Raw genomic sequence first — 8,329 nt, 5'->3', positions numbered from 1 at the left:
CACCTAGAAGTGAGACATGCTATGTAATTGTTTAGGGGGTATATATTTGTTTCTTTGTGATTGGTCTCAAGTTGGAAGCAGGGACAAAAATTTAGGAACCTTTCAGTTATTAAGCAAGTCTTGGCCATTTGTGGATGATTGTTACAGAAGTTATTGTTTAGCTTCCTGGTTTGTCACTAGAGATAGCAATCTGCCTTCCTGGGTTGCTTATTATAGATAAAGGGTTGGTTTCTTGGGCAGATTGCTGTAGGTTGTGGGTCAACACACTATTTTTATATATGGTCTAGCCATTGTCCATTTGCATGTTCAGACTCTCAACACTGTGTTGAACAGTTGGGAAGCTATCAGAAAAACTCAATTTTAATTTGGCTCTGCCATAAGGAAGGTAAAATGAACCAATGATACCTTTTCAGGTTTCTTCATGTATAGGTGAAGTGGCTCTATTCTGTCCCTGAATTTTAATGAGCTGGCCTAATTTAGAATCTATATAGTAAAATTTCTTCACTACTGGATCATTTTCCACCTTTTTAAGAAAATACGAACAGGGATAGTTGAAAATCTCTGCTTTGAGGAGAGAGGTTATCATTGTTTTAAAAGGTCAAAAGTGGAGTTGAACTACCTGAATTCCAGTCCTGATCCTTAGTCTAACATGTCATATGATCTGGAATTAATTACAAAACATCTTTAAACTTCTATTTCTTTTTTTTTAAATTTTAGCTGATATACTTTATATTTCCCAGTTTTATTGAGAAATAGTTAACTTATATCACGGTATAAGTTTAATTATTAACATATATCATTGTATAAGTTTAAGACATACAGCATGATGGTTTAATTTACACATATTATGAAATGATCACCAAAATAGGTACAGCTAACATCCATCTTCTCATATAGATACAACAAAAAGAAAAGAAAGAAAAAAGAAAAAAAAATTCCTCTTGTGATGAGAACTCTTCGGATTTACTCTCAACAACTTTCCTATACATCATACATCAGTGCTAGTTATAGTCATTATGTTTTATGTTACATCCCTAGTACTTATTTATCTTATAAATGGAAGTTTGTACATTTGACCACCTATTCACTTAGCATAATGTCTTCAGGGTTTATTCATGTTGTCACAAATGGTAGGATTTCCTTGTTTTTTTTTATGGCTGAATAATATCTCCCATTGTATGTGTGTGTGTGTGTGTGTGTGTGTGTGTATATATATATATATATATATATCACAACTTGCTTATCCATCATCCATAAATGGACACTTGTTTCTGTATCTTAGCTATTAATGAATAGTGAATAATGATGCTATGAACATGGGGTTGCAGATATCTTTTCAAGTTAGTATTTTTATTTCCTTTGGGTAAATACCCAATGTAGAATTGCTGGATCATATGGTAGTTCTATTTTTAATTTTTTGAGGATCCTCCTTACTGTTTTCCACAGTGGCTGTACCAATTTACCATTCCACCAACAGCGTACAAGTATTCCCTTTTCTCCACATCTATGCCATTATTTGTTATTTCTTGTCTTTTTGATGATGGTCATTCTGAGAGGCATGAGGTGATATCTCATTGTAATTTTAATTTGCATTTTCCTAATGACTGGTGATCATGAGCATCTTTCCATGTACATGTTGACCTTTCATATATCTTCTTTGGAGAAACATCTATTCAGGTCCTTTGCCCATTTTTTAGTTGGGTTATTTGGCCTTTTTTTTTTTTTCTGCTATTGTTAGAATTGTTTATATAGTTTGGATGTTAACCCCTTATCAGCTGTATGGTTTGAAAATATGTTTTCCTATTCCGTAGGTTGTCTTTTTACTTTGTTGCTGGTCTCTTTTTCTGTGCAGTAGCTTTTTAGTTTGATGTAGTTTCACTTGTTTATTTTTTATTTTGTTGCTTGTTCTTTAGGTGCTTTATACAAAAAAAGTCCTTACTAAGACCCATGTCAAGGAGCTTTATTCCTATCTTTTCTTCTAGGAGTTTTATGGTTTCAGGTCTTACATTTAAGTCTTTAATCCATTTTCAGTTAATTTTTGTGACTAATTTAAGACATAGATCCATTCTTTTACATGTGAACATTCAAGTATCCCAGACCACTTATTGAAAAGACTGTCTTTTCTTCATTTAGTATTCTTGGCTCCCTCATCAAATATTAGTTGATCATATGTGTTTGGGTTTATTTCTGGGCTCTTGATTCTGCTCCATTGGTCTGTTTGTCCATTTTTATGTCAGTACCATACTCTTTTGATGACCATAACTTCATAGTATAGTTTGAAATCAGGAAGTATGATGCCTCCTGCTTTGTTCTTCTTTCTCAGGATAGTTTTGACTATTAAGGGTCTTTTATGGGTACATATAAAATTTAGGAGTGTTTTATCTACTGCTGTAAAAAATGGCATTGGAATCTTGATAGGGATTGCATTGAATCTATAGATGGCTTTTGGTAGTAGAAACCTCCATTTCTTTATCAGTACATTAGAGATTATTAATTATCTTATAGGACTGTTGTAACAAAGAGGGATAAATTAAGAAGCTTAGAAGCCTCAAGCACTGACTTGTTTATTGAATTTCCTCATATGCAATTCAAAAATGAAAGTATTCTAAACCATAAATTAATTGGAAGAAAGTCCAACATTTTTTTAATTTTCCCTATGATAAAATTTTATGCCATTTAAAATATATCAATCATTAAATAATTTCCTGATCCTCTTTTGGGAGGGGGTTATTCAGGCATTGCTGATGCCCTAAGTACATGTGTAGGGTACCTATAATATCCATTGCTGGTGGTGATTAAAATAAGCCTCACATATGAAACACTTAACAATAAATAACTGAATATTACAATGATGATTAATTTCATTATTATATTGTGAAGTTTCATGTAATCTTATAATGATAAATAATAAATATATAGCCATATAAATAAATATTATGGGTAGAAATATATCCATTGTTTTTAAGTTCTATTTTTTAAAGTTTTCAGAAAAATTCTATTTTTAAAAGTTTTCAGAAGAATTCTTACGTTAACAGGTAAAGTTTCTGTTAAAATTGTAAAATTGTTAGAAAAATTGTTTTTAAATCAAAAGAACTTTTAAAGGTACTGATAAATGGAAAAGAACTCATGGCATTCTGAAGGGTCAAGTCTTGAACCTCTTTTAAAAAATGTAAATTTAGTTTTTTCCTTTTAGCTTTAAGAAGACTTGAACAGCTTGGTTAAAGATGGAAGGATTATTTTATAAATGTAGAATAAATCATAACAGTGATGTGCAGAGTGACCAAAACACACATTAACTGGCATAAGAAGGAATTAACTGCAGAACAAATGGAAAAGTTATAATTTTAGGATGGCCAAATGAATATACTTTTAAAGTAATTTATTTCAAAAAGAAATTTATTTTGTTGTAATATTTTCTCAGAAATAGGGGAAAATAATTTCAATCTGAACTGTCAGGACAAATATATTTTTTGCTTGGGTTTTCCTCTTTTTTTTCCAGCAAAACCTTTTTGTTTTAATGCTCCTATTTATTTATTTATTACAAAAATTTATTTATTTTATTTATTTATTTTTGGCTGTGTTGGGTCCTTGTTGCTATGCATGGGCTTTCTCTAGTTGCGATGAGAGCGGGCTACTCTTCCTTTCTGTGCATGGGTTTCTCATTGTGGTGGCTTCTCTTGTTGCAGAGCACCAGCTCTAGGCTCACGGGCTCAGTAGTTGTGGTACATGGGCTTAGATGTTCCGTGGCATGTGGGATCCTCCTGGTCCATGGCTCAAACCCGTGTCGCCTGCATTGGCAGGTGAATTCTTAACCACTGCACCACGAGGGAAGCCCAACACTCCTATTTAAATAAATGTGTTCTTTTTTATTTTGATGTTGTATATTTTCATTAATTCTTACACTAATTCTTCAAAAATTCATCCATTTGTGAATATATAATATTGAGTACCTATTATATACTCATCATTGGGCTAAGTACTTGAGATTAAAATGTTGAATATGACAGACATGGTGCCTGCCCCCAAGATAATAGTTCAAATAGGAAACTAGACTGTAATGTGATTGGGGCTATGATGGAGGAAGTCTCATGTGCAGTGACATCACATAAGAGAGGACCCTAATACAAACATTAATATTATGTGGGTGGAGATCAGAGGACAGAAGAATTTGGGGATAGAATGCTTCCTGGAGCCTAAGGAATGCCTCAAATGAGATCTAAAGAATGAGAAATGAGGGAATAGTGTTCCAGATTCAGGGGAAAAAGTGTGGAAAGACCAAAAGGCAAATGAGAGCAGAGAGGTAAATGGGAAGAAGAATGAAATTTAGAAGTTTATTAAGAATCAATTCACACAGGGCCCTGTATGATGTTTAACTGGCTTTGGATTTTATTCTGTGGTCAAGGGGCAGCTGTTAAGATTTTTCATTAAAGTATTTCAATTAAAGGTTTAATTGATTTTTTTTAAATTTATATACTTAAAAATAGTTTCAAGTTTTTGAAAGTAGTTATAGGGATTAGGTGGGGGTCTTATTCTTGGTTTTTTAAATTTAATTTGTTTTAGCCACTTACAATATTTAAAATATATGACTTTGTATGTGTTTTATAAATATTAAGTGAAGATTAGATAAAACTTCAAAAGAGAGATTTTGTTCCTTTTTTTTTTTAACTTTGATGACTTTCTAAGATTAGGTCTTTATGGATTGGAAGGGGTGATACTGCTGTAAATGTTCAAAAATTACCTGAACATTTCAGGTCAAATTACATATATATACTTCAAAACACCTTGTGCTAGAGATTGATACAGATTCTGATTGAATTAGGTACACTAAGAGTACTAGGTGAAAATTCAATATTTCATATATTTTGTTGCATTGCTGATCAGTCTAGAAGCTAGGGCTCACCTTAGGCAGGGATAGAGTAGTCTGTTACTTATCTAGTTTGATTTGGGGGCTAGAAAACTTACAAGGCTTAAAATATCCTTTATTGGAAAGCTTTGGAATCTCAAATACTTATTCTGGTGTCCTTTTGAAGGTCTAATGGAAGTGTCTTACCCGTGTAGAAAAATCCATTACATTACGATTACCATTACTGTAGGATACCTCTACTTATAACATGTAATGGGTGGTGTCAAGAGCAAAACACCAGAAGTAATAGGGAAACTTAAAAGCTCACAAAGGAGTTATAAAGTCAAATTTAGAATATAGTATACCAAAATTATATTTGTTTCAAGGATATTTATAAATTATATGTATTTTCAGAGTCAAAATCAATTTAAATGCTATATATATATATATATATATTCTGTGCTAGATAATTCAAAAAGAAAAAAATGCAGTTATGTAAAAAATCATTAAATGTGGAAAGACTACTTTTCAAGCTCTGCTATCAGGAGGAGATCTTCAGAATGTTATGTTTGAAAGTTAAAATCCCTGGAAAAGTTAACATAAAACAATACTGTGAAAGGCTATTTAGGAGGAAAGAAGAATATCATCCCTGAGGATTTGTATGTCCTTTGATAAGATCTTCACCAAAAAAAGATTAAGAGAGAAAGAGACTTTTTCCTTATCTCCCCAACTTTTTTAAAAAAAGCTCTGAATCAAAGTATAAATTTGAATGGAATTATCAGAATATTTATTACTGAATCTGAATATTCTGTATATGTTCCATAATTATCTGGTGACTTTTACTTTCAAATGAAGTAGGACCTATATCATCAATGAGTTCATGATGTTTTGCAGTGTTTTTTTATTTTTTGAGGACAACGTGTGTGTGCACATGTGTCTGTGTGTATGTATCTCAACCTTTTACAGCCATACCAACAGTTGTCTCAAGTAGCAGTATGATTACATTGGGAACATAGTGTTTTTAAAAGCTGACTGACAGCTTTTCTTCTTCAACCTTGTTTTGAATCAATGGAACACTGTGGTGAAATTAAATTATGAGGAACTCGCTTATAATTAGTATTTCAAATGTTGGAATGTCTGTTTCTGCCAGGCACTAGTTTAACAATACAGTAAATCTCCATGCTTTAAGTGTGGGGAGAAATTGAAACTGTTCACAAATTCTTTATTAAATGCCTATTAAGTACATGTATAGTCTGAAGCAGGGGTTGGGATATCTTCAGTACACCACAGTTGAGAGTAATTCATCTGAATAGTTGGTCTGCTAGACAAGAACAAGTGACAGATTCCCTTGGATTGGTGAGAGAGGGAAGAAAATGGTACTGATTTATTGTACAGTTAGAGAGCAAATCTTAGAACTATGACAGTGAGAGATACTTATTAGTGAAAATGTTGTCAAGGGAGGGTGCTGAAAGCAGAGGAAGAGCAAACATGACAAACACTACCTACAGAGGGTAACAGCATACAGTAATTTTCCTGTGTTTCATGAAAGTTTATTTATTCATGAATCATGTTTTAAAATTTCTCTTTGGGACAATGTGGGTTAATCCCATTAGCCTTTCACAATCTGTTTTCCATTACACACTTGTATTTTTTTTCATTCATCCACATGTTCATTCATTTCATGATTTTTCCATGGGCAATCATCCATGGAGGACTTATTGCAGAGGTAATGCAAACATGAATGGGAAGCAGTTTTTCCTAGGACAAATCTCAACTCTGTATGTTGCCAAATCGTTCTCCAGGTTATAGAATTATTATTTATTCAGAATGCTAAGCCTGATTCAGTTTTCTGGTGTATCTACAAAATAAATTAACATGGATTATTTGGATTTCAGGTACCTGGATATAATCTAAGTGTTGGTATTCAATCATATTTAGAAAATAACTTTAATTAAGAGACAATTACCAGAATTATAAAAATGCCTCTTCTAATTTGTTCACAAGGTTTCTGGATTTATAGCCAATGTACAAAGTTTATGTACATAATCCTAATTGATTATGATAATGAAAGATTAATTGATCAATCAACTAATGTTTATTAGTACTTACTAATACTATAAGTGACCTTATACCCTTAATTAAAACATTTTAAAATTAAAGTGTGGACCAGCTCAGAGATTCAGTCGCTTTTTAGAAAAGGGATTGCACTAAACAATTCTCTTTTCATGGCCAAATTGTGATAATTTTCAGTCTTCATCTACCATAATCCTCTGCAGCATTTGAAACTGGTGACCTCATTCTACTCGGAACACTCTTATTAGTTTCCACACACCAGCACACATGTTTGGCCTATTCCTAAATTCCTTTCTTAGTCTCCTCTTTTCCATCTGTGCCATAAAATTTAGTTGTTCTTTGAGGTGCTGTTATGACCCCTATTCTACTTTTCTTCAGCTAACATGTATATGCAGATGATAACACAAATTTTCATGCTTAATTTCACTTATGAACTTTTATATACAATGTATTATTGAACATCTCCTCCAAAAAATACCTCATGATGACCTCAGACCCAACTTATCTAAAACCAAACCTATCTTTTCCCTATCCTTTACTTCATTTCTCTCCCTTATTCTCTAACTTGTCTGCCCAAATCCTGAGAGTCTTCCTTGATTTCTTCATTTAGATTCAATCAGCCACATGCATTCATTATTATTTCTCACATATGTCCAATTTTTCCTTCTAAAATTATGGTTCAGGCCGCATACTCAATCCTGGATTTTACATTCACTTCTTCAATAGATTCTAGCCTTGGCTTCCAACTTATTTATCCCAATACATATTAAGTACTCATTCTAATATTTAATCTGATTATTTTTCTTGCTTTTAAACATGTGGTTGGCTTTATTTGTTTTCTCTAACATGCATTCAAGATCTTTCATGATTTGGCCCTTGCTTATACAAGTTTTATCTCCTGTCCTCGCCACCTACTCTAAGGTCCAGCTAAACCGAATATTTTGCAGTCTCATGAACGAGCATACCCTTTCTGGCTTTTTGGACTTTGCATATGCTTTTTGCTCTAAGTGTAATTTCTATTATTCCATTTCTTTATATGGCTAACCCTTATTCAGTTTTGAGCTTTGATTTAAAGAGTAACGCCTCTAAGGAACTTAGACTGCCTCTCTTGGTACCTCCTAAGAAGTGTTCCAGAACCTTGTTTTATCTCTGTATTAGCGATTATCATACCACCTGGAAATTGCTATTTAAAATTTTTTTTCAGTATAAACTGTTGGAGGGCAAGCACTCTGTCTTCTTCCTGATTGTGGTCCCAGAACTAAAATACTCTCTATCATAATATAAGTACAATAAATACTTGTTAAATAAATGTAGGCATGATACATTACTGCAGAATTAAACCCAGCAATTCCTGCTAGCACAGATGGAACTTAGATGACATAATCTATACCTAGGGGTATAGACTGGTGAGCA

This window comes from Delphinapterus leucas, chromosome 5 (genome assembly GCF_059928025.1).
Source record: "Delphinapterus leucas isolate spDelLeu-1000000601 "Yukka" chromosome 5, BTC_Dleu_Yukka2, whole genome shotgun sequence".
NCBI classification, from domain to species: domain Eukaryota; kingdom Metazoa; phylum Chordata; class Mammalia; order Artiodactyla; family Monodontidae; genus Delphinapterus; species Delphinapterus leucas.
Note: the sequence above shows the minus strand (reverse complement) of the source record.